The sequence below is a fragment of the Phoenix dactylifera genome, unplaced genomic scaffold, assembly GCF_009389715.1.
Source record: "Phoenix dactylifera cultivar Barhee BC4 unplaced genomic scaffold, palm_55x_up_171113_PBpolish2nd_filt_p 000652F, whole genome shotgun sequence".
In the NCBI taxonomy this organism is placed as follows: domain Eukaryota; kingdom Viridiplantae; phylum Streptophyta; class Magnoliopsida; order Arecales; family Arecaceae; genus Phoenix; species Phoenix dactylifera.
This window is the reverse complement of record NW_024068042.1, coordinates 208,186-234,529: the sequence shown is the minus strand read 5'-3', so window position 1 is coordinate 234,529 and position 26,344 is coordinate 208,186. Positions and strand designations below refer to the sequence as shown.

At 40.0% G+C, this 26,344-nt stretch overlaps 1 pseudogene; it reads left to right on the top strand.

Annotated features, from left to right (window-relative positions):
- The first annotated feature begins 1,586 nt into the window (after positions 1-1,586).
- Positions 1,587-1,684, top strand: LOC120106827 (annotated as a pseudogene).
- The last annotated feature ends 24,660 nt before the right edge of the window (positions 1,685-26,344 follow it).

The window sequence follows — 26,344 nt, the reverse complement described above, 5'->3', positions numbered from 1 at the left end:
AAAGACGTTCAGTTCCAAGGTCATATTGCCAAAAGAAAGCTTCATGACACCATTCCTACAATTGATCAATGCATTAGAAGTTGCAAGGAATGGACGTCCTAAGATGACCGGAATCTGAGATGGTGAATTGGAAGCAAGATGTGTGTCCAGTACGATAAAGTCAACAGAAAAATAGAACTTGTCTACTTGGACCAACACATCTTCAATAATCCCTCTAGGGACCTTCACTGACCTGTCAGCTAATTGTAAGGTCACAGTTGTTGGCTTCAACTCACCCAAACCGAGTTGCTCATATACCGTATATGGCAACAAATTCACACTCGCTCCTAAATCTAGCAATGCTCGCTCAATCCTAAAATTGTCAATGATGCACGAGATAGTTGGGCAACCTGGATCCTTATATTTAGGGAGAATGTTATGCTGTAAAATTGCACTCACATTTTCAGCCAAAAATGCCTTCTTCTTGACATTTAAACGACGCTTGACAGTGCACAAATCTTTCAAAAATTTTGCATAGGAAGGCACTTGTTTGATTGCATCAAGAAGAGGTACATTGATTTTTACTTGCTTAAAAAGCTCAAGAATTTCAGAGTTTGGTTCAAGCTTTTGCAAGGGCTTTAATCTTTGTGGAAATGGTGCAGGAAAAGGACATTCAATTTTTTCGGTAGATGTTGGTGCTTCAGTTTCTTCATTATCCTTTTCTTTTATCTTGGGAGGGTCAGAATCAGGTATGACTTGTGTTTGTTCTGGGACTGGTCGGTCAATAATCTTTCCACTTCGCAAAGTTATTATACTCTTCGCTTGTTCTTTATGCAAAGTTGAAGATAATGCATTGCTACCGCCATAGACTTGAGGATTAGGTTGTGGTTGAGCTGGTAGCTTACCTTTCTCTTGAGCACTTAAAGCAGTGGTCAGCATTGTCAGTTGATTTCTTAATTCATCATTGATTTTAGCTTGGCCTTGCATGAAAGATTGTAGAGTTTCTTCGAGACTGGATTTTTGAGGGGGTGCGTGTGCATAATGAGGTTGCGGAGGTGGAGGAGTTGGGTTATATACTTGTTGAGGTTGGTCATTCCTCCACCTAAAATTTGGATGGTTCTTCCATCCAGGGTTGTAAGTATCCGAAAAAGGATTATTGAAAGATTTTTGATAGGTATTCATAACATTGGCCTGATCGTGCAAGACTTCCTTGAATGCGGGTATTGTGGGGCAATCAGTGATGAGATGGCCAGGCATCTCGCAAATCCTACAACACTCGCTGTTATGTTCTACGGTCTTGACGGGTTCAATCCTTCTAAGTTCAATTTCCTCTACCTTCCTAGTAAGGGCTGCCATTTTAGCCTGAATATCATCCTGAGTATTAAGGTTGTAAAGGCCCCCGTGTGGAATGCTAGTAGGCTTAGGCAAAGGTTTATTCACTCTATCCCCTGTATCCCATAATTATGCAGTCTCTGCGAGAGACTAAATAGTCCCATGCCTCATCGGGTTGCTTTTCCAAAAATAGACCATTGCACATAGTCTCTATAAATTGTTTTAACTGTGGAGACAATCCTTCGTAAAAGAAACTAATGGTTCTCCATGTTTCAAACCCATGATGAGGACAAGAGAGAAGCAAATCTTTAAATCTCTCCCAGCATTCATAAAATGTTTCATGGTCTTTTTATTGGAAATTACTAATGTGCCTTTTTAAAAAGTTAGTCCTTTGTGCGGGAAAATTTTTTTTCAAGAATTCTCTTTGCATGTCATGCCATGTTCCTAGCGATCTAGTTCTCAAGGAGTTCAGCCATGTTTTGGCTTTATCCTTTAAGGAAAAAGGAAACAAGGTCAATTTAAGGACATCTTCCGATACATTTGGCACTCTAAATGTGATGCTAATTTCCTCAAAATCCTTAAGGTGAAGATAAGGGTTCTCGGATTCCATCCCATGATACTTGGGCAGCAATTGAATTACTCCTGGTTTGATTTCAAAGTGTCCTACATTTTCAGGAATAATCATGCATGAAGGTTGACTAGTCCTAGTGGGATGTAAGTATTGTCGAAGTGTCATAACTGAGGGTCTACCTTCATCACTATGGTGATTTCCTACATCATCAGAAAAATTTGCCATCTCACAAGGTGTGAGATACTGCGAAGGAATTTCAAGGATGTGTCCTAAGGGATGATCTAAAGTTGTACGACTTAATCGACCGGTGTCGTCCCTATTCCAACCTAGCATACAAAATTTAATAATTTTTTTTTTTAAATTAAATTTTTTTTTATTTTTTTATTTTTTTATGTTTTTAAAAAAAATAATAAATAAATATAAATGTAAGTACCAACTAAAGATACCCTAAAACTACACCCTAAAACAAAAATCCATTCACAATCAAACATGCAACTAAACATTACACCTCAATTTCTAATGTTTTTCCTAAATTTCTAGACAGCTCCTAACTGGTTTGAAGAGGGCACCTAAGCCTCCAATCTGGTCTAATGAACCGAGTTGACCAGGTAAGCTCCCAGGTAAGTGGAGGGGTCACGATGCATTCGCAAGGGTCCCACTTAAAACCCACTTGCCTCGAACACATGAACTGTCTCTCTTATAGGAAAATTGGTGCAACTTTCGGTGGTCTTCATCCTATTGAGCTCGAATGTCCTTAGGGGCCAATGTCTAGTTGATTTTAGTTAAGCTTAGGATATTTATGCAATGGGGTGATTTTTGGGCTAAGGACGAGTGATGAAATCCCGACCTTATCTTTTTAAATGGGTTCAGCCCTTAGAGTATTTTATGCTGATGCCATATACTATATGTAACAATCAAGAGATTTTTTTTAATATTTTATGACATGACATTAAATTTCATTGAATAGGTGATCAAGCAAATTATTTATATTTTTTTTCTTAAATTTTCAATTAGCAACAAGGGTTAATGAGATATGATAACAATAAAATTCTGATCTAAAACAAAAAAATGCAAAAAATTCAAAACAGACAGCAGCAAGTTTTCGTATTAATCTGATAGTCTTAAAAGTTTCAGAATGTCAATCAGACCGTTCAAATGAAAGAAACACAGGTCCTGCACCTGACGACCAAATTTGAGTTCAATCAGACGGATAATTTCTTTGATATCAGAGTTTGATGTAGACTATGCAGGGAATAAAAAAACAGCAGTAAAGAATTTTTTTTTTTTTCCGAAAGAAAAAGACTAACTACTAAAGTACTAATTAAATCTAAAATTATACTAATAAATCAGCCGTCCCCGGCAACGGCGCCAAAAACTTGATGCAAAAATAAAATTGTTCTTCCAAGTGCAGGAGAATCGCACAAGTAGTAAAATCTCGGGAGTCCGAGGTCGAATCCTCAGGAAACAATCTATAGATTATTAGCGTAATTTTTAGATGTAATTTTCAGTTGAATAAATTTGTGGATTAAAATGATGTTTTGATTTTCAGAAATTAAATGCAAAAAATAATAAACAAAATTCAATGAAATAAAGATGGTAGGGATCTGGAATCCCCCTTGATGATATTGCATCCAAGAAATAAACTCTATGGTTCTTGACTAAAAATGAATGGTAGGATAGATCTAATCATGGTATATGTTTCATGAACATATGAACTCAATTTCTAAGTATTCGTCGTGCTTTCTACGTCTACAGCGAATCAAATACTAAAGCAATCCATATATCAATAATCATAATCCGTTAAAGAGCTATCTACGAAATAACTATGCATGGATCAAAAACATATCAGTAAATATAATTCATTCAAGGTAAAAGTTTAGAGTTTACTTTAAAGAGCAATACATCAAAGGTTCCTCCATCTCCCTCCCTAAGAAATTAGCCGTCCATCAACATAAAAGAAATCTCCCCTGTTCCTCTTCCTTCTCTCTCTTTTTTTTTTCTTTTTATTTTCGGAAACAGGACATGCCCTGTTTCCTCTCTTTTTTTTTTCTTCTTCTTTTTCGAATGGGCTGAGACTCTGTTTTTTTTTTCCTTTTTATGAGAGCTCCCCTGTTTTCGAAAAGAGAGTCCCTTATACCTCTCGATGGACTCCCTGATCACACGGGATGCTCCTCTCGTGCTGGCTGCCAAGTATCCCAGACGCGGAGAGGCTGTGATTGCGGGATCTTTGGTAAGGGAGGAAGGCGCGTGGAAGGCTGGGAGCTGATCACGGATCCTGGGATGCTGATGATCTTCGGATGCGGAGGGACGGTTGCATAGCAGAAACGGGAGATCGCACGCATGCAAAACCAGGCGGAAGAAGCGGATGGATCAGGAGGAAGATAGGACTTAGGGCTTGGGAGATCAACACGCGGACGGCTGGAGGCTCTGGGATGCGAACTCGGAAGGCTGAGACGCGTTGGATGCTGGGATGAAGTCAGATCTTTGCTGGAAAATCGCTGGGAAGAGATGCGGAAATGCTGGGATTCTTGCGCTTGGGATGATGCAGACGTGGACTCGAAAGCTTGGATCTTGAAGAGTGCTGGAGCGTGGAGATGCTCGGGATCGGAAGGAGGTTTGGAGCTGGGATCACGGTCGCTGGGAACTCGGGGAGCTGGTTCACGGATGTGGCATGCTGGGAAGCGAGTTGCTCGGGAGATGATGAATGCTGGGAGCTGAACGCGTGGGAGGATGCTTCACGGACGGCTGGGAATTGCACGGACACGGGGTGCTTGGGAGCTCTGTTCGTGGGAGATTAGATCATAGATCCTAGGATGCGGACGGATGAGGGAGCTGATAGCATGGCTTTGGATGCTGTGGATCACTCACGGAAGAAGAGGATGAGCTGCACGTGGACTCCATCGGGCTGAGATGCACGGGCTTCTGGAAATTGGTTGCAGTGAACTGGCTGGCTGAACTTAGGTTCCTTCTAGTGTGCATCTAGGGTTGAACCATTCAGTTAACTGCATCTTTTTGGACCCAATGCGTATTTTAGCTTTGATTTATGATCACCTGTATCCAACAAAAATAAAATATTAATGCAGCACTGTTATCATTATTTGTTAGCAATAATGCTAATTTAAGTAATGTGTAGATCGCACTTTTGTGCTCTCATCAGCGATCACCGTGCGTGCAGCCAGCATCCCAGACCGTCCGCTCGTCCCAGCGCGTTCACAGCGGCAGAATAATAGCAACACCTCCCGCGCATGATCCTCCACTTCTATTCTCTCCATGATGCATCCAAGATCTCAGCATTTCAGCCTCTTCCGTTGTCCATAACGCACCCGGATCCCCCTCCCGGAACTCCAGCACCCCAGCAAAGCCGCGAGAGTCATTCCAGATTTCCTCACGCGTCCGTTTCTTCTTTGGCTAGCATCCCGGACGACCCGATCCTGCATCTCATCTTCTTCCGTCCGCACATCAACCTCCCGTCGATCCAGCAGCTAGCTCCCTTGATCCGGCCATCTACAATCAATCCGGCGCTCCACGGATCATGCCTTCCTCCCGAGATCCAGCCATTCTTCCTCTTCGTCCGCGATCTACCCTCCAGCATCATGCCCCAGAATCAGCAGCCCGTTATCTCTTCTCCCTTCCCAAATGAGCACCCCGGATGACTATATAAGGAGGAGGGGGAGAGAGCTCGGTGGAGAAGAAAACTGGGGAGGCTCTGTTTCGGTGAAGAGAAGAGAGAAGAGAGCCGAACCAGAGAAAGAAGAAAACAGGGGAGGCTCTGTTTCGGTGAAGAGAAGAGAGAAGAGAGCCGAACCAGAGAAAGAAGAAAAAGAAATAAAAAAAAAGAGAAAGGAGGGGGGGAGAGAGAATACTTTGGTATATTTTGGGAATAGAGGGATGCCAAACGGAACGGAAGATTTTCACATGAAGATGGGAGGTCGTCCGGAAGCCATGCATAGCTAAACATCTAGTCTAGGGCTAGATAAAGCCCTAGCAATGTAACAGGGCAATTGTAGTTTTTACTTTTTTTAATTTTTTGGAGCTTGTTTAAATTCTAATTCTCAATGAAATATTCCTTTATGATATTTAAACTTTGAGCATGCTAGTTACTATTCATGTTTGCTAAAGTAGTCTAAGATGAACCATGCCTAGGAAGAAGAGGTGTACTGCACCCTAGGTTAGCATAATTAGGTAGACACTTCTTGCTATACCTAAGATGGATTTTCTTAAAACTCTTTATGCTTTTATTTTAAAAGGCTTGTAGCCAATATTGCATGCCTCTCCAAAAGATAAAAAAAATAAAGAATACAAACTCTGATGCAATGCTATGTGGTGGACTCCAAATCCTAGATCCATTTATTCTGATAAATTCTAATTCGCACTCATAGTTTAATTTAGTTAAATCAAGTTAGCAAATTCTTCTTCTTGATTTATTTTTTTAAAAGAAAAATAACTTATTCTTCAATCCCTGTGGACCGACACTCGTAATCACTATCCTATAGGATACGTGCTATTGCGTGGTTTATTTTTGAACTTGAAAGAACTGATCAATTTTTGGCGCCGTTGCCGGGGATTGCTAGCATAGTTGTTTTTCTTTTTATTTAAAAAAAACTTTCAAAATATATATATATATCTAAAATAAAAATATTTTCTATTTTTGTTACTTTTCTTATCTCCCTTTTCTCTCTTACTAATTTTTAATTTTTCTTTTGGTATTATTTGATCAGGAATCGAAGAAGAGATCTAGACTATCAAAAAGGAATGCTTTAGAGGTTTGCTTAAAAAAAAAAAAAATTGCTGGAAAAATTTTCTTTGGTAACCTCTAAACCTTTCTTGTTTAAATTGATTATTAGCTTGAAATTTTGTGGTGATTGTTTGATTTTAATTTCAACAAAAGTGTGAATGCATGCTTGATACACATACACAAATTAATCCGCACATAGTAAGGGCAATCACCCCAACAAGAAAAGAGCCGGATTTCATCACCGGACTCTTGCCCAACTTAGGTGAACTCAATCTCACATAGTGTCAGCTTAATTAAAACCAATTAGACGTTGGCTCCTAGGGACATTCGAGCTCAATAGGACGAAGATTACCGAAAGTTGTACCAATTTCGCTCTGTGGCTTAGTTGATGTCTAGGCAAGCTTTGTCCCTATAAGGGAGACAGTTCATCTATTCGAGGCAAATGGTTTTTAAGTGGGACCTTTGCAAATGTATCGTGACCCCTCCACTTACCTGGGAGCTTACCTGGTCAACTCGGTTTATTAGACCGGATTGGAGGCTTAGGTGCCCTCTTCAAACCAGTTGAGAGCTATCTAGTGATTTTAGGAAAAATACAAGGATTGATATATGTTTTTCTTTTATTGCATGGTTGACTGATCAAGTACTAGTTTATGCAAGGGAGTCGTTCTAGAGTACGTGACCTATTACCTTTTGATCCTGAAATAGAACGGACCCTTAGGAATATTCGAGCTGAGATTAGAACATTGGAATCACCCCCACCTTCTGAGATGGCTGAAGAACAACCCAAACTCCCGAGGGAGTATTTTACTCCCACCATTTACACTTTCCCATCTTGCATTCGATTACCTGAGGTAGCAGCTGTATAATATGAAATAAAGTCTAGTGTGATCCAAATGCTCCCATCTTATTATGGGCTACCAACGAAGACCCATATAAACACCTAGATGAATTTCTTGAGATTTGCACCACTGTCAAGATTTAGAACTTCACTGATGATGCTCTGAAACTTAGATTATTCCCCTTCTCCCTTAAAGATAGAGCCAAGCAATGGCTGAATTCTTTAGAAGCCAATTCAATTCGTTCCTAGGATCAAATGCCACAAGAATTTCTTAAAAAATACTTTTCCATAGGAAGAATGAACTAGTTTAGGCGAGCCATCACAAGCTTCTCCCAAACTGAGGGAGAAGAATTTCATGAAACTTGGAAGAGATTTCGGGACCTAATCCGTAAATGCCCACATCATCAAATACCTAAATGGCAGCTAGTGCAATGTTTCTATGATGGATTGACTGAACGAAACCGTCAGATGATCGATGCTGCATGCGGGGGGGCTTTCATGCTTCAAAATGAGCATGAAACATGGTAATTATTTGAAAATCTTAATGAAAACTCCCTCCACCATGCTTCCTGTTCTCGTCAAGCACCCCCGAATTCTCAAAGAAAAGGAACCATTTGTGAAATAAGTCATTCTATGGACCTGTCTAGCAAGGTAGATGCATTGTCCCATAAGATTGACTAACTGATGATAGGGGGACATGTCATTAGCTCTTCCCAAGCACAAGTGTGTGCTATCTGTTCTAGCCCATCGCATCCTATTCATGAGTGCTCCTCAGCTCCCCAATTCTCCGAACTCGTGCAAAAACACATCAATGCTGCTCAAACACAGCCCAGACCGGGTAATGACCTATTTTCCAATATATATAACCCGGGATGACGGAATCATCCAAATTTTTCTTGGAGGCAGCAAGCTTCGAATACTGCCCAACCCTACTCCCAAAATTTTTAAAACCCTCAGAATTTGCATCTCTACCGTCCCTCTACTCATTTCAACATCCTCCTCCTTTAACCCAAAGAAATATAGCCTTTGAGAAGAAAGTGTTTGGAAGCAAACACACAACTATTGCACTCTCACACGCAATCAATTGCTAAGCTAGAATCCCAAATGGGTCAATTAGCTAATGCATTAAACAAGCGAGAGAAAGGCAAGCTTCCAAGTCAACCAATGAGTAATCCAAGGGGACAATACGTGGCTCAAGAAACTCGACTAAATCATGAGCAAGCCAATGCATTGACTATCCTTAGGAGTGGACGTGTGATAGATAATAAGGTTGGGGAGTGTAACAACAAGGAAGGTGAAGAAGAGGAGAATAATGTATTACATGAAAACCCAAAATCCTCTTCAGCTAGTCCACCATCTGCCACAACCCACATTCCAAAGGTCCCATTCCCTGAAGCACTTAATGCACCCACTCCCTTTGGCAAGAAGGAAACTTCACTAGAAGAGATGATGGAGGTCTTCAAACAAGTTAAAATCAACCTCCCACTCCTTGATGCCATCAAACAAGTTCCCTCCTATGCCAAATTTCTCAAAGACCTTTGCACCCAAAAGCGAAAATATAGGACATATGTGCCTAAAAAGGTCCTCCTAACTGAGCAGGTAAGTTCCATTCTCCAATACAACACCCCTCCAAAATTCAAAGATCCTGGTGCTCCCACTATATCTTGTGTCATAGGAAATAACTCCATCGACCGAGCACTCTTAGATCTAGGGGCAAGTGTGAATCTTTTACCCTATTCAGTCTATGAAAAATTTGGGTTAGGTGAATTAAAACCTACCTCGGTGTCCTTACAATTGGCTGATTGATCTGTGAAGATACCACGGGAGATGATTGAAGATGTTCTTGTCAAGGTAGACAAATTTTATTTTTCAGTAGATTTTATCGTCCTTGATATGGAACATGTGCCCAACATAAAAAACAAATCCCTGTGATTCTTGGTCATCCCTTTTTAGCGACAGCCAATGCATGTATCAACTGTAGAACTGGGGCAATGGATATATCATTTGGGAACATGAAAATTAAGTTGAATGTGTTTCATGCCGCTGACCAACATGTGAGGAAAGTTGAGTGTTTGCCTGATTGATGAAATGGATGATCTTGTAGAGGAAACCCTTTCCTATATCTTAGCGGATGACCCCCTAGAGGCATGCTAAGCCCATTTTGACATTGACAACTTTGATATAGATAAGGCCGTAGAAGAAGTCAACATCTTACTCGACAACCAATCTCCCATGAGTTCCTTTCCTTGGAAGATCCGGCCTGAACCTCTTTCCCCCATTGCTAGCACACCATTTTGTCCTTCCATTGATTCTCCACCTAAACTTGAGTTGAAGCCACTTCCGACAACTCTTATATTGCCCAAGGAGACATCCCAAGAGGGGAGGGAGGGTGATATGGGTTTTAATTAATTATTGATAAATTAAAAACTTAATGAGTAATTAATTAAATCTATTGCAAGCAGGTTACATAGATTACTAAATGTAGTGAATGGAGAGAGGGGAAGAGACAATTAATCAATACAAACTCAAGAGACTTTATAGTGGTTTGGAGCCAACTCTTGCTCCTACGTCCACTCCCCAAGCCGCACTTGGGAGTTTACTATAATCTCTAAGATTACAGCCGGTTGTTTTACAAGTTCACAACCCAACTTATTGTTTTTGCGAGATCACAACGAACTCGGTCGGTTTTCACAGGCTCACCGACTAGAACTACCCGATTGTTTTTCCAGGATTACAATCAAACCCAGTTGGTTTTTTCCGGTTCACCAACCACAACCTTACACTGTTGGTTTTTCCTTTGGCTCACTAACAAACCTTACAACCCTTGATTCAATCCCCTGATTGAACCAAGTAAGAGAAACAGTTTGGGAAAAGATACAAGAAAAGCTTCTTAAAAAGCAAATATGAAACAATATGAATAGAATAAAGTTAGAAGCCCTCAAACAGATTTCGGAAGAGGAAGAAAGGGCTTCTCGAACTCTAAGTCTCCTCTTCGAGTGCACTGAAGATTTGATGTCAGAAGAAGAGCCTTGAATGCGAAGGAAAAACTTCTAGAAATGAATTGAATGCGTTTCTTCCTTCTTTTGCTTGTCTTTTCTCTCAATGGACTCTTGGTAGTTGGAAATGCCTTAATGCACAGATGGAGTAACTTTCTTGTTGTCTACTACTATTTACTCTGTCTATTTAAACAGTCTCTTTTGAAAAATAGCCGTTAGACACTGATTTGTAGCCGTTCTGCACAGTCTGCACCTCCTGACAATGTATCCGTTGGGGTTGGAGTCGACTCGCTCGATTTGGAGTCGACTCGGCTGTTGCTGGAGTCGACTCATGCTTTACTGGAGATGACTCGTCCACTGTTCAGGATTTGAATTAAAGTGTCGTCCCAACCTGGAGTCGACTCGGTTCAAGCCTGGAGTCGACTCGCCAAGATCTGGAGATGACTCGGCATTTTGGAGACGGCTCGTTCTCAGAATTTCAGAGATCTATTTTTCTACATTTCTCTCTCGAGTCATCTCGGATCCTCTTCGAGTCGACTAGGCTCTCAAAGCCTGAAAAACCGATCCTCTGTCTGTTGATCTGAGCTGCCTCGGAGTCGACTCGCACTTTGTTGGGGTCGACTCAGCTGACTTGGGAGTCGACTCTGGAACACTTGGAGTCGACTCGTTCACAGGGTCTCCGAAAATGGTTTTCTGCCTTTTGGACTTGCTTTCCTCTGGGAGTCGACTGGGACATAACTGGGAGTCGACTCGCCAAATATCAAAGTTGACTCGTAACCTTCTGGAGTCGACTCGGTAACAGGGTCTAAAGACCATCGTTCTGTCTTTCTGTCTGTTATCCTTTGGAGTCGACTCGGAACCGTCGGGAGTTGCCTCGTCAAACATCGGAGTCGACTCGAAGCCTTTTGGAGTCGGCTCGCTAACAGGGTCTGAAAACCATCTTTCTGTCTTTCTTTCTATTCTCAGTCGGTGTCGACTCGTAGAGTATCGGAGTCGACTCGAGCTGGTGCCAGAAACTCTGAACCATTTGGAGTCGACTCGTAATCTTCCGGAGTCGACTCAAAAATCAGCCCTTGGTTCAAATAGGGTTCAATACTTGTCCAACTTATTTTGAACCAAAGCTTAAGGCACTTACTTGACAATATACAAATATATGCCTGAAATACTAGATTGAATTCATTAGTATAACATTAGATATACTCAAAAGCTTTGAGCTCATCAAAATCAAAATAGAGGTTTAATCAATCACTCCACATCTTAAGTATGCTTTTCTAGGACCAGAAGATACTCTCCCTGTAATCATCGCGGCCAACTTATCTACGGAACAGGAAGTTAAACTTTTAAGGGTGCTAGAAGAGAATAAACATGCCATAGGATGGTCTATAGCCGATTTGAAAGGGGCTGACCCCTCCGTTTGCATGCATCGAATTCACCTCGAAGATGATGCAAAGCCCACCCGAGAAATGCAAAGAAGACTCAATCCTAACATGAAGAAGGTAGTCAAGAAAGAAGTGGTGAAGTTATTAGATGCCGGAATCATTTACCCAATTTCTTATAGTAAGTGGGTAAGTCCGACACAAGTGGTGCCAAAAAAATCAGGTATCACTGTGGTTGAAAATACGGAAGGAGAATTGATACCCAAAATCATGTACCCAATCTCCCTCCACCCAAAACTATGAAACAAATCCGATCATTCCTTGGCCATGCTGGTTTCTACCGTCGCTTCATTCAGGACTTCAGTAAGATTTCCAAACCCTTGTGCAATCTTCTTGCCAAGGACACTCCCTTTGCCTTTGATGAAGCATGCGAGGAGGCATTTGAAAATCTTCACTTGAATTTAACCACTGCACCTATCATACAGCCCCCTAATTGGACCCTTTCATTTAAACTAATGTGTGACACATCCGACTATGCCATTGGGGCAGTTTTAGGGCAACAGCTAGAAAAGATACCTCATGTCATCTACTACGCTAGTAAAGCACTCTCAGATGCACAATTAAACTACACCACCACTGAGAAAAAGTTACTAGCTGTAGTATTCGTGCTAGACAAGTTTCGATCTTACCTTTTAGGATCCAAGATTACCGTATTCACTGATCATGCTACCCTCCGATACCTTCTTGCAAAGAAGGACATCAAACCACATCTGATTCGATGGATTCTTTTACTACAAGAATTTAACCTAGAAATTCCTGATAAGAAAGGAACTGCAAATGTCGTAGCGGACCACTTATCTAGGATTCTTCTTGAGCCCTCTAAAAATACCTCACCCTTACACGATTCTTTTTCAGATGAACAACTATTTGAGGTACAAGGAATGAAAACGCCATGGTTTGCAAACATAGTGAATTACCTTGTCATAGGACGAATTCCTGATGATTGGTCAACTCAAGACAAGAACCGATTCTTTTCACAAGTAAAATTCTATTATTGGGATGATCCTGATCTATTTAAGTATTGTCCCGATCAAGTAATCCGTCGATGTATCCCCGAATGCGAATTTCAAAGTATTCTTTCATTCTGCCATGCACAAGCTTGTGGGAGCCATTTTGGGGGTAGAAAAACTGCAGCAAAAGTTACAGAGTGGATTTTATTGGCCCACACTTTTCAAAGATGCCCATAACTTCTGCCAAACTTGTAAACGGTGCCAACAGATGGGCACCATCTCCCGTAGAGATATGATGCCTCTCAGTCCTATTTTAATTGTAGAAATCTTTGATGTCTGGGGTATTGACTTTATGGGCCCTTTCCCACCATCTTTTGGTCTCGAATACATTCTGGTAGGGGTTGATTATATTTCAAAATGGGTAGAAGCTGTCGCCACTAAAACTAATGACTACAAGGTTGTGGTTAAATTTTTACATGAAAATATCTTTTATCGTTTTGGCACACCCCGAGCCATCATCAGTGATGGGGGATCTCATTTTTGCAACCAGTCTTTCGAGGCTTTGGCTCGCAAATATAACATCACCCACAAAGTTGCTACTCCATACCATCCCCAAACGAGTGGACAAGTCAAGGTGTCCAATAGGGAGTTAAAGCACATCTTAGAGAAAACGGTATGTCCCGATAGGAAAGATTGGTCTCAAAGAATAACTGATGCTCACTGGGCCTACCGTACTGCCTATAAAACTCCTATTAGCATGTCTCCCTACCGATTAGTTTTTGGAAAAGCTTGTCACTTACCGGTAAAACTTGAACATAGAGCTTTTTGGGCTATCAAAAAGTTTAACTTAGACATGGCAGCAGCTGGTCCTAACCGAAAACTACAACTAAGTGAACTTGAAGAGTTGCACAATGAGGCCTATGAAAATGCTAAAATTTATAAAGCAAGGACTAAGGCTTTTCAGGATAAAAATATTAACCGTAAGTCCTTCGAATCTGGTCAAAAGGTTTGGCTATTCAATTTCAAGTTGCGACTCTTCTCAGGTAAACTTTGCTCTAGGTGGGATAGACCATTCATAGTGAAAAAGGTTTCTCCTTATGGTGCAGTAGAGATCCAACATCTCAATGGTGGACATGTCTTAAAAGTCAATGGCCAAAGGTTAAAACCTTATGTGAACTGTGTTGCCAACAGGCAATTGATCGAATCCCTTAATTTGACGAACCCTGTTTATCAAAATAATTAAGGATGCACTGTATCTGGCTGAAGACAATAAACTTAGTGCTTGTTGGGAGGCAACCCAATTCTCTTAGATTTCTTTAACATTGAGGATAATGTTAGGTTTAGGTTTGGGGGTATTTTTAAGTATTTTTAAGCATTTTTGGTTTTATTTGCATCTCTTGCATTCGTTTTCACTTCACAATGTCAGGTTTTTGTTGGGGGTCTTCATCTTGATTTTTATTAAAAAATAAAAAAAATAAAGGGGTTTTTAAAATCTAAATGCGAGAATGATAAACACACAAGGTATACAAAATCCAAAAAGCCCAATGACTAGTCGGAAGTAATACAAATTTAAGTTCTTTTTATTAAGTCTCTCTTAGGAAGTTGTAAGCTAATTAATACTTTGAAATTTTACTACACACTGGCTGACCCTTCTAAGGTCTAGGCTCGACATTATGTTGATAGTATAGTAGCAACCCTGGACCCTGATGAATCATACTTATCTAATCCAAAAAAAAAATCATCAATAAAAATGGATTTAGTCAGGAACATCGAAAAGGGCTACCTATTGTCAAAGATCAAGTGGGCTTGTGATGAGGACTCCGAGCATAAGTCCGTTGGGGAGTCTTGATGCCCGACACCTTATGCCAACTGGTGTGAGAGTTGTCGACTGATTGCTCGTTACACGGAAAAATCACCACAAGAGTAAAAGTGCACAATTTATACATCTTTTATAATAACAAAAAAAAAACTCTGTATTGACCTTGTAAAAGATAATAGTGTGAAAGCCGTCGTTGTAAAAATTCGAGTGAATTGGAATATTACAGATAAAGCCCATGAGGTACTAAAGTAAACATCCACAACTCTCGAAATCCTGCAGATAAGATGATTTTGAATCAGTGAGTAGGTCCCTTTCGACCAATCTTTGGAAACTACTAGTCTTAGCAAAATTTTGGAGATCCGAACCCTTAGCTTGTGTACGGTCCAGATTTCACCGAGCACTCCAGTATAAATAGATCTTACAACTCCCTAAACAGAAACTTAATGACTTCAACTTAGATTGTATACTAACCTAGAATTTGGGCTGACTTAGTAAATAAAACCGTGTGTGCTTTAAAATTCTTATCATTTATGTATCTTAAATTAGATTTTAATAATAGTAATATATATATATAAGAAAAAAAAAAGAAGACTTATTTTAAGATTGAAGTTTGTGGGTATCTTCACTGTAACCCTCACGAGACTATAACTCGTCCACTAGGGTAACCTAGGGGTTTAAAGTCTTGTTGCATATGGTAAATGCAATCGCGATGCCTGCGAAAGTGGGTTAGAATTATTTCTTTTCTAGTTTTATTTTGCTCAAGGATTAGCAAAATGTAGGTTTGGGGGTGTGATAAGTGCTGAATAATCTATAACTTAGTTATCTTTCCATAGCACTTATCAATGTTCTTAAACTGATAAATACGTATTTTACCACGAAATTGAATAATCATTGAAATAAATTTAAAATATGGTAAGAAGAAAATAATTCTTTTTAACCAGATTCTGAACTTGTTTCTCTCTTGGTTGCAATCTTTTATGAAAACTACAGGAAAATATATAAGGAGGAGATTGTGTTAACCCGGTTTGGTAACCTGATGGAGTTGTAATCAAGCTAAGGTTATAATTAAATGGGTTTTGGTCCGGATTCGATCGAAAGTTATAATTAATTTTGTATGGAAAAAAGGTTTGATTAACCCTTTTTTAGGTCACGGTCCTATTTTTAGTCTTGTCTGGTCGAGTTCGATCTGAAGCAGCTTAGCAAGAATTAAATTTAAATGACAATGGGCTCAAGGACAAGTTAACGATCATGACCCACCTCAAATTCAAAGCCAATTCCCAACCAATCCCATTCCTTACCCGCGACCACTAATCCAAGCTTCCCAGGTAAATCCTCATGCGATCCATCACCCCCCATGTCTGTCAAAACTCCCAGGCTCAAATCCACATTTTTTTCCTTGCGCCCAAAACAAAACCCTTCCCGGATCAGCAACCATCCAACCTAACGTTCCACTCTTTATTTCATAGCGCCGAAACAGGGGACCTCTTCCCAAATCGGCCAGCCATTGATTCCATTCCTCCCGCAATGCAACTCCTCCACGCGATGCAGCCAGCGATGCAAATCCTCCATGCGGTGCAGCCGGCGACCAGCTCCTCCGCGATCACCGTGCGTGCTGCCAGCATCCCAGACCGTCCGCCCGTCCCAGCGTGTTCACAGCAGCAGAATAATAGCAACACCTCCCGCGCACGATCCTCCGTTGCTATTCTCTCCGTGATGCATCCAAGATCCCAGCATTTCAGCCTCTTCTGTTGTCCATGACGCACCCGGATCCCCCTCCCGGAACTCCAACACCCCAGCAAAGCCGCAAGAGTCGTTCCAGATTTCGTCACGCGTCCGTTTCTTCTTTGGCCAGCATCCCGGACGACCCGATCCCGCGGCCATCTCATCTTCTTCCGTCCGCACATCAACCTCCCGTCGATCCAGCAGCCAGCTCCCTTGATCCGGCCATCTACAATCAATCCGGCGCTCCACGGATCACGCCTTCCTCCCGAGATCCAGCCATTCTTCCTCTTCGTCCGCAATCTGCCCTCCAGCATCACGCCCCGAAATCAGCAGCCCGTTATCTCTTCTCCCTTCCCGAATGAGCACCCCGGACGACTATATAAGGAGGAGGGGGAGAGAGCTCGGTGGAGAAGAAAATAGGGGAGGCTCTGTTTCGGTGAAGAGAAGAGAGAAGAGAACCGAACCAGAGAAAGAAGAAAACAGGGGAGGCTCTATTTCAGTGTAGAGAAGAGAGAAGAGAGCCGAACCAGAGAAAGGAGGAAAAGAAATTAAAAAGAAAAAGAGAAAGGAGGGGGGGAGAGAGAATACTTTGGTATATTTTGGGAATATAGGGATGCCAAACGGAACGGAAGATTTTCACATGAAGATGGAAGGTCGTCCGGAAGCCATGCGCAGCTAAACATCTAGTCTAGGGCTGGATGAAGCCCTAGCAATGTAACAGGGTAATTGTAGTTCTTACTTTTTTTAATTTTTTAGAGCTTGTTTAAATTCAAATTCTCAATGAAATATTCCTTTATGATATTTAAACTTTGAGCATGCTAGTTACTATTCATGTTTGCTAAAGTAGTCTAAGATGATCCATGCCTAGGAAGAAGAGGTGTACTGCACCCTAGGTTAGCATAATTAGTTAGACACTTCTTGCTATACCTAAGATGGATTTTCTTAAAACTCTTTATGCTTTTATTTCAAAAGGCTTGTAGCCAATATTGCATGCCTCTCCAAAAGATTAAAAAAATAAAGAATACAAACCCTGATGCAATGCTATGTGGTGGACTGCAAACCCTAGATCCATTTATTCTGATAAATTCTAATTCGCACTCATAGTTTAATTTAGTTAAATCAAGTTAGCAAATTCTTCTTCTTGATTTATTTTTTTAAAAGAAAAATAACTTATTCTTCAATCCCTGTGGACCGACACCCGTAATCACTATCCTACAGGATACATGCTATTGCGTGGTTTATTTTTGAATTGGAAAGAACCGATCAGGTATGAGATTTAATTTATCTTAGTTAGGTTTAGAACTTAACAAGTATTGCTGATTTTCTAATTCTATGATTAATCATGCTCATAGTTATTTTTACATAAATAGTTTAAACATTCCTGTAATTTATTTTAGAGATACGATCTCCCTTGCATGCTTGGAATTAAAGAGTTTAATTCTATCTTTCCGCTGCATTTTTTTGAAATTTTTTAAAATTACATGCATGCAAAAATCGGCTTTTCCCTATAATAAAAATCATCCTTAAGTATTTAAGAAATACTAAAGACCAGTGACTTGTCTACAGTAATTCTGACTTAAAACTTGAAGGATATACCGATTCAGGTTTTCAGTCAGATCAAGATGATAGCAAGAGGCTGTCGGGATATATCTTTACTCTTAAGGGTGGGGCCATTTGCTGGAAGAGTTCCAAGCAATATACAGTGGCAGATTCTACATATGAAGCAGAATACATCGCAGCATCTGATGCCGCTAAGGAAGCTGTATGGTTGCAGAAGTTCATCACTGAGCTCGGAGTCCCTCCATTGATGATCCAGTGCCTGTATTTTGTGACAACACTGGAGCCATAGCTCAAGCAAGAGAACCCAAAGCACATCAGCGGATCAAACATATTCTACGTCGCTACCACTTGATTCGAGAGATCGTCGAATGAGGTGATATTGATCTTCAGAAGATTGACACAAAAGAAAATCTGGCTGACCTATTTACCAAAGTCCTCGGCATTAAAGAGTTCAACGAACACAAGTCGAATATGGGTATTAGATACTGTGCCGATTGGCTTTAGGCTAAGTGGAAGTTGTTGGAAATTGTATCCTAAGAGTCAATCGTCAATGCGCTGATGATTAAATTTTGTAAATAAATTGACAAATTAATAAAATATTATTTGACATTATTCATCATTTCATTGTACATCTTCAAATGAACTCTTATATGATCAAGTCCATAGGACTTGTTTTATGATAAAGGAAGATTTATCTTCAAGTCCTAAAACTGTTCGCGATCAAATGATATGCTGTTACTAAGACGACAGCATTATCGAGATTAGGTCGTTGTGTGACATATACGTTGGTTGTCCTCTTAACCAAGGAGTGTGGAGACACTGATTTATTACACAGGTGAAGTATAGGAGTACATTTCACTAAACGTAGCCAATTCCGGAACGCTCTACTGTCAAGAGATGTTCCGAGTGGATATGGGTATAAGTTTGGCCCTCTGACCTGAGACTGCAACCTGTGACTAGCAAGCAACTCACTGTACTTTGGTACCAGACTATCTGAATTTCTAATTTAGTGAGGGAAGGTCACTGGGTATAGTCAAGTACTTGCGTAGTCAGTTGTGAGTCAAGATGGAATTAACCCCTCCTGGAAACAGGAGATAATGCCTTGTGTTCAATTTAGCAATATCTTGGCTAGCGTAATCCTTGTGAGAAGTCACAGGATTTCTAAAGTGCAATCACATCATGGATGCACTTATTACAGAGTTGACAGAACTTTGAAGTCATCCTGGCATTTAGGAGTCATAGGGATAAATTATACGGTAACCATAGTTCAAGGGTTCTTGAATGTTGCTTTGCGATCATTCGGCCTATCCGGACGTCGGGTACCATTGCTAGATGGTCATTTCGATTAGTACAAGAAGTTGTTCTTGTGCTACCGGCTTAGGTTTGAACCTATGGGGTCACATGCATAGAAGTTTCTAGGTTGATCAAATGGCTGATTAATGATTAAGAATCATTCAGAGGTAATTTGGTCAATTCGATTGACAAATTATTCTAAGCAAAAGTTGCATTAAAATAATTATTGAATTATTGAAGGGTTAATTAGTAATTGGATTACTAATAAATTCAATTTGATTGAATTATTGGACTTTAATTAAGCCAAATTGAATTAGATTCAATTTGGGCTAAATTAGGGTTTGACTTAATTCGATCGGGTTCGATCCGAGCAGATTGGGCATAACCTAATTGATCGGACTTGACCCAATTGGATTGGGATTGACTCTAGTCAATTAAGAGTCATTATTATGAAGAATTAAGTGGAATTAATTGCAATTGGATTGCAATTGGGCTGATTTAATGAGCCAAATTATATTGGGTTCGATCCAAATTAATTTGGGTTCATGATTGGGTCAATTTGATTAAACCAAGGTTTGTGTGGATTTTAAAGACCACATGTCATCGTAGGATGAATATGACTTAAGTCATGTTCACACTATGCGGACTTTAAAGTCCACATGGCGTCGTAGGATGCATGTTTCCAAATCAATTAATTCTCCGAATGAGATTAGGAATCCTAATATGATTAGGAAATTAATCAATTGATTAAGTGGACACATGTCATGCATCTATGAGCACAAGGATTGGACACTTGGCATTAATCCAAGGATAGGTTATAGTCCCATACTCCTAATAAGATTAAGAGAAGCCCTAAACCTAATCTATAAAAGGGTAGCAAGAGAGACATTATGAATCAATTCTCTCCTCTTCCTCTCCACGCCAAGAATTTAGTGATAATGATTTTAAGAACTTAGAGTTCTGAAAAATTCAGAAAAGGATCACTTCATTACTTCTCCTCTTCTCCTTCATCTTCTTCCTTCATCTCATAAGATCAGTCAAAGGTTGATTGATTTTAGGAAGAACAAAATCAGCCACAGCAGGGTTCCGCGCAAGCTAGCACTTCCACAGGATCAGATCAACCCGGAGCTTCGCGGGGATCATCCGTAGAGGCCAGACACGTGTGTGGCTACGAGGCTCGACTTTCAGATCTTCAAATCCAACCTCTTCATCATAAGGTATGAGATTTATTATATCTTAGTTAGGTTTAGAACTTAACAAGGATTGCTGATTTTCTAATTCTATGATTAATCATGCTTATAGTTATTTTTACATAAATAGTTTAAACATTCCTGTAATTTATTTTTGAGATATGATCTCCCTTTCATGCTTGGAATTAAAGAGTTTAATTCTATCTTTCCGCTGCATTTTTTTAAAAATTTTTAAAATTACATGCACGCAAAAATTGGCTTTTTCCTTCACCATCTCCTCGCAGGCCTTCTATTCCTCCAACCAGAGCCTCCTCACCTGATCCGTCATAGCCTTCATCATCCAGGCCGAGCTCGACTTCATTTGCCACCCAGGCACGGCCATCATCAGCTCGGCCGTCATCTTCTACCCAGTCGGATCAGCATGGACGATGTACTGTGCAGAGGAGTGCTCGTTCTTGTCCACCCTCCTCTAGAGGATGATTTTGTATTTACTACATTGTCTATCTTTTGTGTTTTGAATACTATGTATCTCTTTACTGTGGATGTACTTCCTGAACATCTTTTATGTATTCAAGCTTACAGTGAATGAAAAGCATATCCTTTTGTCTCATTTTCGATGCTTCTTGTATGTTTTGACTCCTTGATACTTCACCTTTTTGCTACGATGACAAAAAGGAGGAGAAAATATGATATATTGAATGTAAAGGGAATCACAAAACAAGAAAACATTTAAGCAAAATGTGATTGGTTCTTAGTGAATTCGATACCTCGAGGTTCATTATTCCTTCGTTGGGGCTCCTCAAGGAGGAATCTTCAGAGTCTAGTCAAGGGATATTCGGAGATTAGTTGGATCATATTCAAGAACAAATCATCAGATTTTTTCTTTTATAATTAACAAAGTTCAAACAAAATTGAATGCACATGTTGAGGGGGAGAATCTGAAATTCTAAGAAAGCAAACTCATTAAAGACATATAAGCCAAACAATTGATTGTATGATTTGAAGGCTTATATGATTCCAAATGAAAGGGGAAGCTTTAATTTTAGAGTTTACTGACTCATACCTTTCAATTTTGAATACACTAAATGACTAGACATTTAAATTCATTTCAAAACTTTACCTTGAATCATTTCTTGAATGACTAATTCATTTTACAAATACTCAATGTTTTGTTATCATCAAAAAGGGAGAGATTGTGGAGTGATTGAGTATTCCCTAATTGATTTTGATGAGCTCAAAGCATTTGAGCATGTCATATGTTGTTCTAATGAATTCAATCTAGTGCTTCAGGTAAATCTTTATGAATTTTTGTCTAAGTACCTTGAGCTTTCGTTCAGAGTATTTTGGTTAAGTATTAAACTCTATTTGAACCAAAGTCTGCATCACGAGTCGACTCCTAAACTTTGCGAGTCGACTCCGGAACACTTAAAGTTTCTGGCACAAGTTCGAGTCGACTCCGGAACTCTCCGAGTCGACTCCGACTGAGAACAGACAGAAAGACAGAACGATGGATTTTAGACCCTGTTAGCGAGTCGACTCCAAAAGGTTGCGAGTCGACTCCGATGCTTGGCGAGTCGACTCCAGATGGTCCCGAGTCGACTCCAAAGGAAAGCAGACAAAAAGACAGAACGTCAGTTTTTGAGACCCTTCAGCGAGCCGACTTGTAAAGACTTCGAGTCGTCTCCAGTAAAGCGCAAGTCGACTCCCAGTTTGTCCGAGTCGACTCCCAGTTTGTCCGAGTCGACTCCCAGAGGAAAGCAGTCTGAAAGGCAGAGAATCAGTTTTGGAGATCCTGTAAACGAGTCGACTCCAGGTGTTCCAGAGTCATCTCCCAAGTCATCCGAGTCGACTCCTAGTTTGGCCAAGTCGACTCGTGAGAGAAATACAGAAAGTTGGATTTCTGGAATCCTAAGAACGAGCCGACCCCTAAGTGCCCGAGTTGTCTCCAGCTGTTGACGAGTCGACTCCAGTTTGGTCCGAGTCAACCCCAGAACAAGGCATGCATTTTAATTCAAATTTGGAATAGTGGCCGAGTTGTCTCCAGTAAAGTGCAAGTCGACTCCAGTAACAGCCGAGTCGACTCCAGATCGTGCGAGCCGACTCCGATCCCAACGGATATATTGTCAGAATGTGCAGACGGGTCAGAACGGCTCTAATCTCCTCTCTAACGTCTATTTTTCGAAAAAAAATTACTTAAATAGCTAGAGTGAATAATAGTAGACAAGAAGAGAGTTATTCCATTTGAGCATTAAAGATTTTCAACCACCAAAAGCATCTCAAGAGTGAATCCAAGCAAGAGAAGGGAGAAGTGCATTCAACTCAAGCCAAAAAGGCTTCCTTCGCATTCAAAGCTCTACCGACTATTCCCCATCCTCCAACTCATTCAAGAGGAGACTCAAAAATCGAGAAGCCCCACTTCCTCATCTCAAATTTGTTTGAGGGCTTCTAACTCAATCTTGTTTATATTGTTTAATATTTGCTTTTCAGAAGCTCTACTTGTGAACTTTAAACTCTTGCTTTTTGTACTTGATTCGATTGAATCAAGGGTTGTAAGGTTTGTTGGTGAGCCAAAGATGAAACCAACGGTGTAAGGTTGTGGTTGGTGAACCGGAGAAAACCAACTAGGTTTGATTGTCACCCCGAAAAAATAATCGTTTGGTTCGAGTCGGTGAGCCTGTCAAAGCCGACCGAGTTTGTTGTGATCTCTTGAAAACAACAAGTTTGGTTGTGAGCTTGCAAAACAACCGGCTGTAATTCTAGGGATTATAGTGAACTCCCAAGTGCGGCTTGGGGAGTGGACGTAGGAGCAAGTGTTGGCTCCGAACCACTATAAACCTCTCTATGTTTGTATTGGTCTTTGTCTCTTTCTCTCTCTTCACTCATTGCATCTAGTTATCTAACTAATCCACTTGCAATAGATTTAGTTAATCACTCACCTAATTTTTAATTGATCAATATTTAATCAAAACCCAATTCACGCCCTCCCCCTCTTGGGTTGTCTCCTTGGGCAACAGTACTAAAATGAAATAAACACTCAATCTAGATTGGCACATCCCAAAATGAAGCTGTGACCCCAAATCTAGCATCGCACGAAGTTCATTTAAATTTGAAGACTGATAATATACCCCAGAACACAGTTAGTTTATCTGTGCACATAGTAAAACTATCTCTGCACACAGTATATGTGCTTCGAAACATAGATATTTTGTCTGCGAACATAGTTAAATAAACTATGCACACAGTTAAGTGTTATTAGAAAATTGTTGTAGAAGTGGTTTATATGAGGTATTAAAACGAAATAAACACTCTATCTAGATTGGCACATCCCAAAATGAAGCACACCTAATCTAGCATCACACGAAGTTCATTTAAATTCGAAGACTATTATTATACCTCGAAACACAGTTAATTTAACTATACACACAGTAAGTTTCACTCTGCACACAGTTTATTTATTTCAAAATACAGATAGATTAACTGCGAACATAGTAAATTAATCTATGCACAGTTAAGTGTTATTCAAAAATTGTTGTACAAGTTTTGAGTTAAGGTGCTAAAATGTCGTGCTCCTTCAATCTAGATTGTCACATTCCAAAATGAAGCAGTGAATACCTAGTCTAACATCGCACAAAGTTTGGCAATGTTTGAAGGCTGTTATTGTACCCCGGAACACAGTTAGTTCAACTATGCACACAGTTTATCCTACTCTGCACATAGTTTATTTGTTTCAGAACACAAGTAAATTAACTGCGAACACGGTTAATTAAACTGTGCACACAGTTAAGTGTTATTCTGAAATTATTGATGAAGGTTTGAGATGAGGTACTAAAACATCATAAACACTAAATCTACATTGCCACATCCCTAAATGAAGCAGTGAACACCTAATCTTTTCTTTCCTTCTTCTTTTTCTTTTTTCTTTTCTTCTTTTTCTTTCCTTTTCTTTCTTTTTTTTCTTTCCTTTTTTCTTCTCTTCTTCTCCTCCCTTCTTATTTAGTTATTATCTTAATTATTTATTTATTTCTTTATTCGTTCATTTGTATATATATTTATTTATGCATTTATTTATTTATTTATTTTTCTTTTTCTTTTCTTTTTCTTATTTTCTTTTTTTTTCGTTCTTCTCTTCCCGCGAGGCCGGCGGCACCGGAAGGGGGGCGGGCCGTGGCAGCCGTGAAAGGGGGCCAGGCCATTGTCGGCGGCGGCGCGCGGCTAGTGAGTCACGGCGGCCGCAGGTGCGAGCGAAGGCCTCCTCCTCCTCTGGATCCTGCCACGGATCTCCTCTCTGAAAGTAAATCCTAGGTTCTTCGGTGTTAAGCATGCTGATTTTTTTTTAAAAAAAAAATCTTGGCTGAACCTATTCGCGTTGCCTACGTACCCCTTCATAAGGGGAATCAAGCCATACGTAGTTCTTTTTAAGTTTCAAAAATACAGCGGAAAAACCGAATTAAACAATTTAATTCATGCATGTTTACAAGATCAAATCTAGAAATCAGCACCTTAAGAACACATAGGATTATGCCGGAATCGTTTAAACAATTATGCTAAAACTTTCATGCATGATTAACTATCAGATCTGAAACTTAAGAACTCTATTCCAATTAATCTCTGAATATCCATCAAATGGATTCTGGAGATATCTCCGTGAGGAGCCCCAAAAGAGGGTAAAACCTCGGGGAATCGGATCTAGATCTTGACACCATAATAAATAATTAATGCTAGATTAATACCTTTTATGATGGATGAAAGTTGTAGATATGATTCTTGACTTTGCAGCCACGCACACGAATGGCTTCTACGAGAAGTACACGCGAAGTTCCTGAAGAGATCCAATCCTGCGGAAGTGCTAGCTTGCGCAGAATTTCTTGAGGCTGAAATTTGATCTTCCCAACGCTATCAACTTTTGAACCGCCTTCTTGAAAGAACTTGGATGAAAGATTTGGAGGGATTGAAGAGGACTTAATCTGATCTAAAGACTCTTATCAGGGACCCCTAACACTAATGGCGCGATGGACTTAGAGGAGGAAGAAGTCAGCTAGATTGAATGCAGAATTTTTTCATGCATGAACTAGGGTTCCTCTCTTTTCTTTTCCCTTTTTCTTCTTCTTTTTCTCTCTTTTTTCCTTGAATTCGACCACCAGCTGATGGAGGTCCTTTTAATGTGGCTATCCCCTCTAACTTCATGCCAACCATCCCATATTTGTGGAGGATTTTGTGGGGTTTTGAATTTTGAATTCAAAATTCAAGTTCATGTGCCATTACATGATGAAGCTTGATCTAATCTAAACCATTCATCATGTTGCCACTTCCTTCTTTCAATTTCAAAATTTCCATGCCCCCAATCAGATTAGAGGGTCACGTGGTGATTTTGTGGTGATTAAATTCAAAATTCAACCTTAATTAGAAGTGAGATAAAGATAAGGATGACATATGCCATGAAGAGAGAGAATTTGATCTTATCCAATTCTTTTCATGAATTTATCTCTCCATTTCGATCCATCTAATGATGAAAGAGGTCTCTGATGTTGCCAAGTGTCCCATGGCACCATTTAATAAATTAAATTTATTTTTAATCATATTAAAAATTAATTTATGGTGCCATGCATGGATATGTGACAAGTGGATTTCAAGATCCGAACAGTTTCATATCAAACCCATTTAATTTAATTAAATCTTAATAATTAGAATGATCCAATTGTTGAGAACCCGCCCATGCCGCTGATATTTCAAAAATTTTCAGATGGCAGCGGAATCGGCATGCACGGGTTCGACGTTCATCGCATGAACGCTTGTTTCGAGACCTTTCGTAATTAGGTAAGAATTAAAACTTTTAGAACTAATAGGAAGATCAAATCTTCACCTTGCGCAGGTAGATGATCACCGCGAATCTGAATTCGTGGTTTTGGAAGAGGGTTCGTTTGAA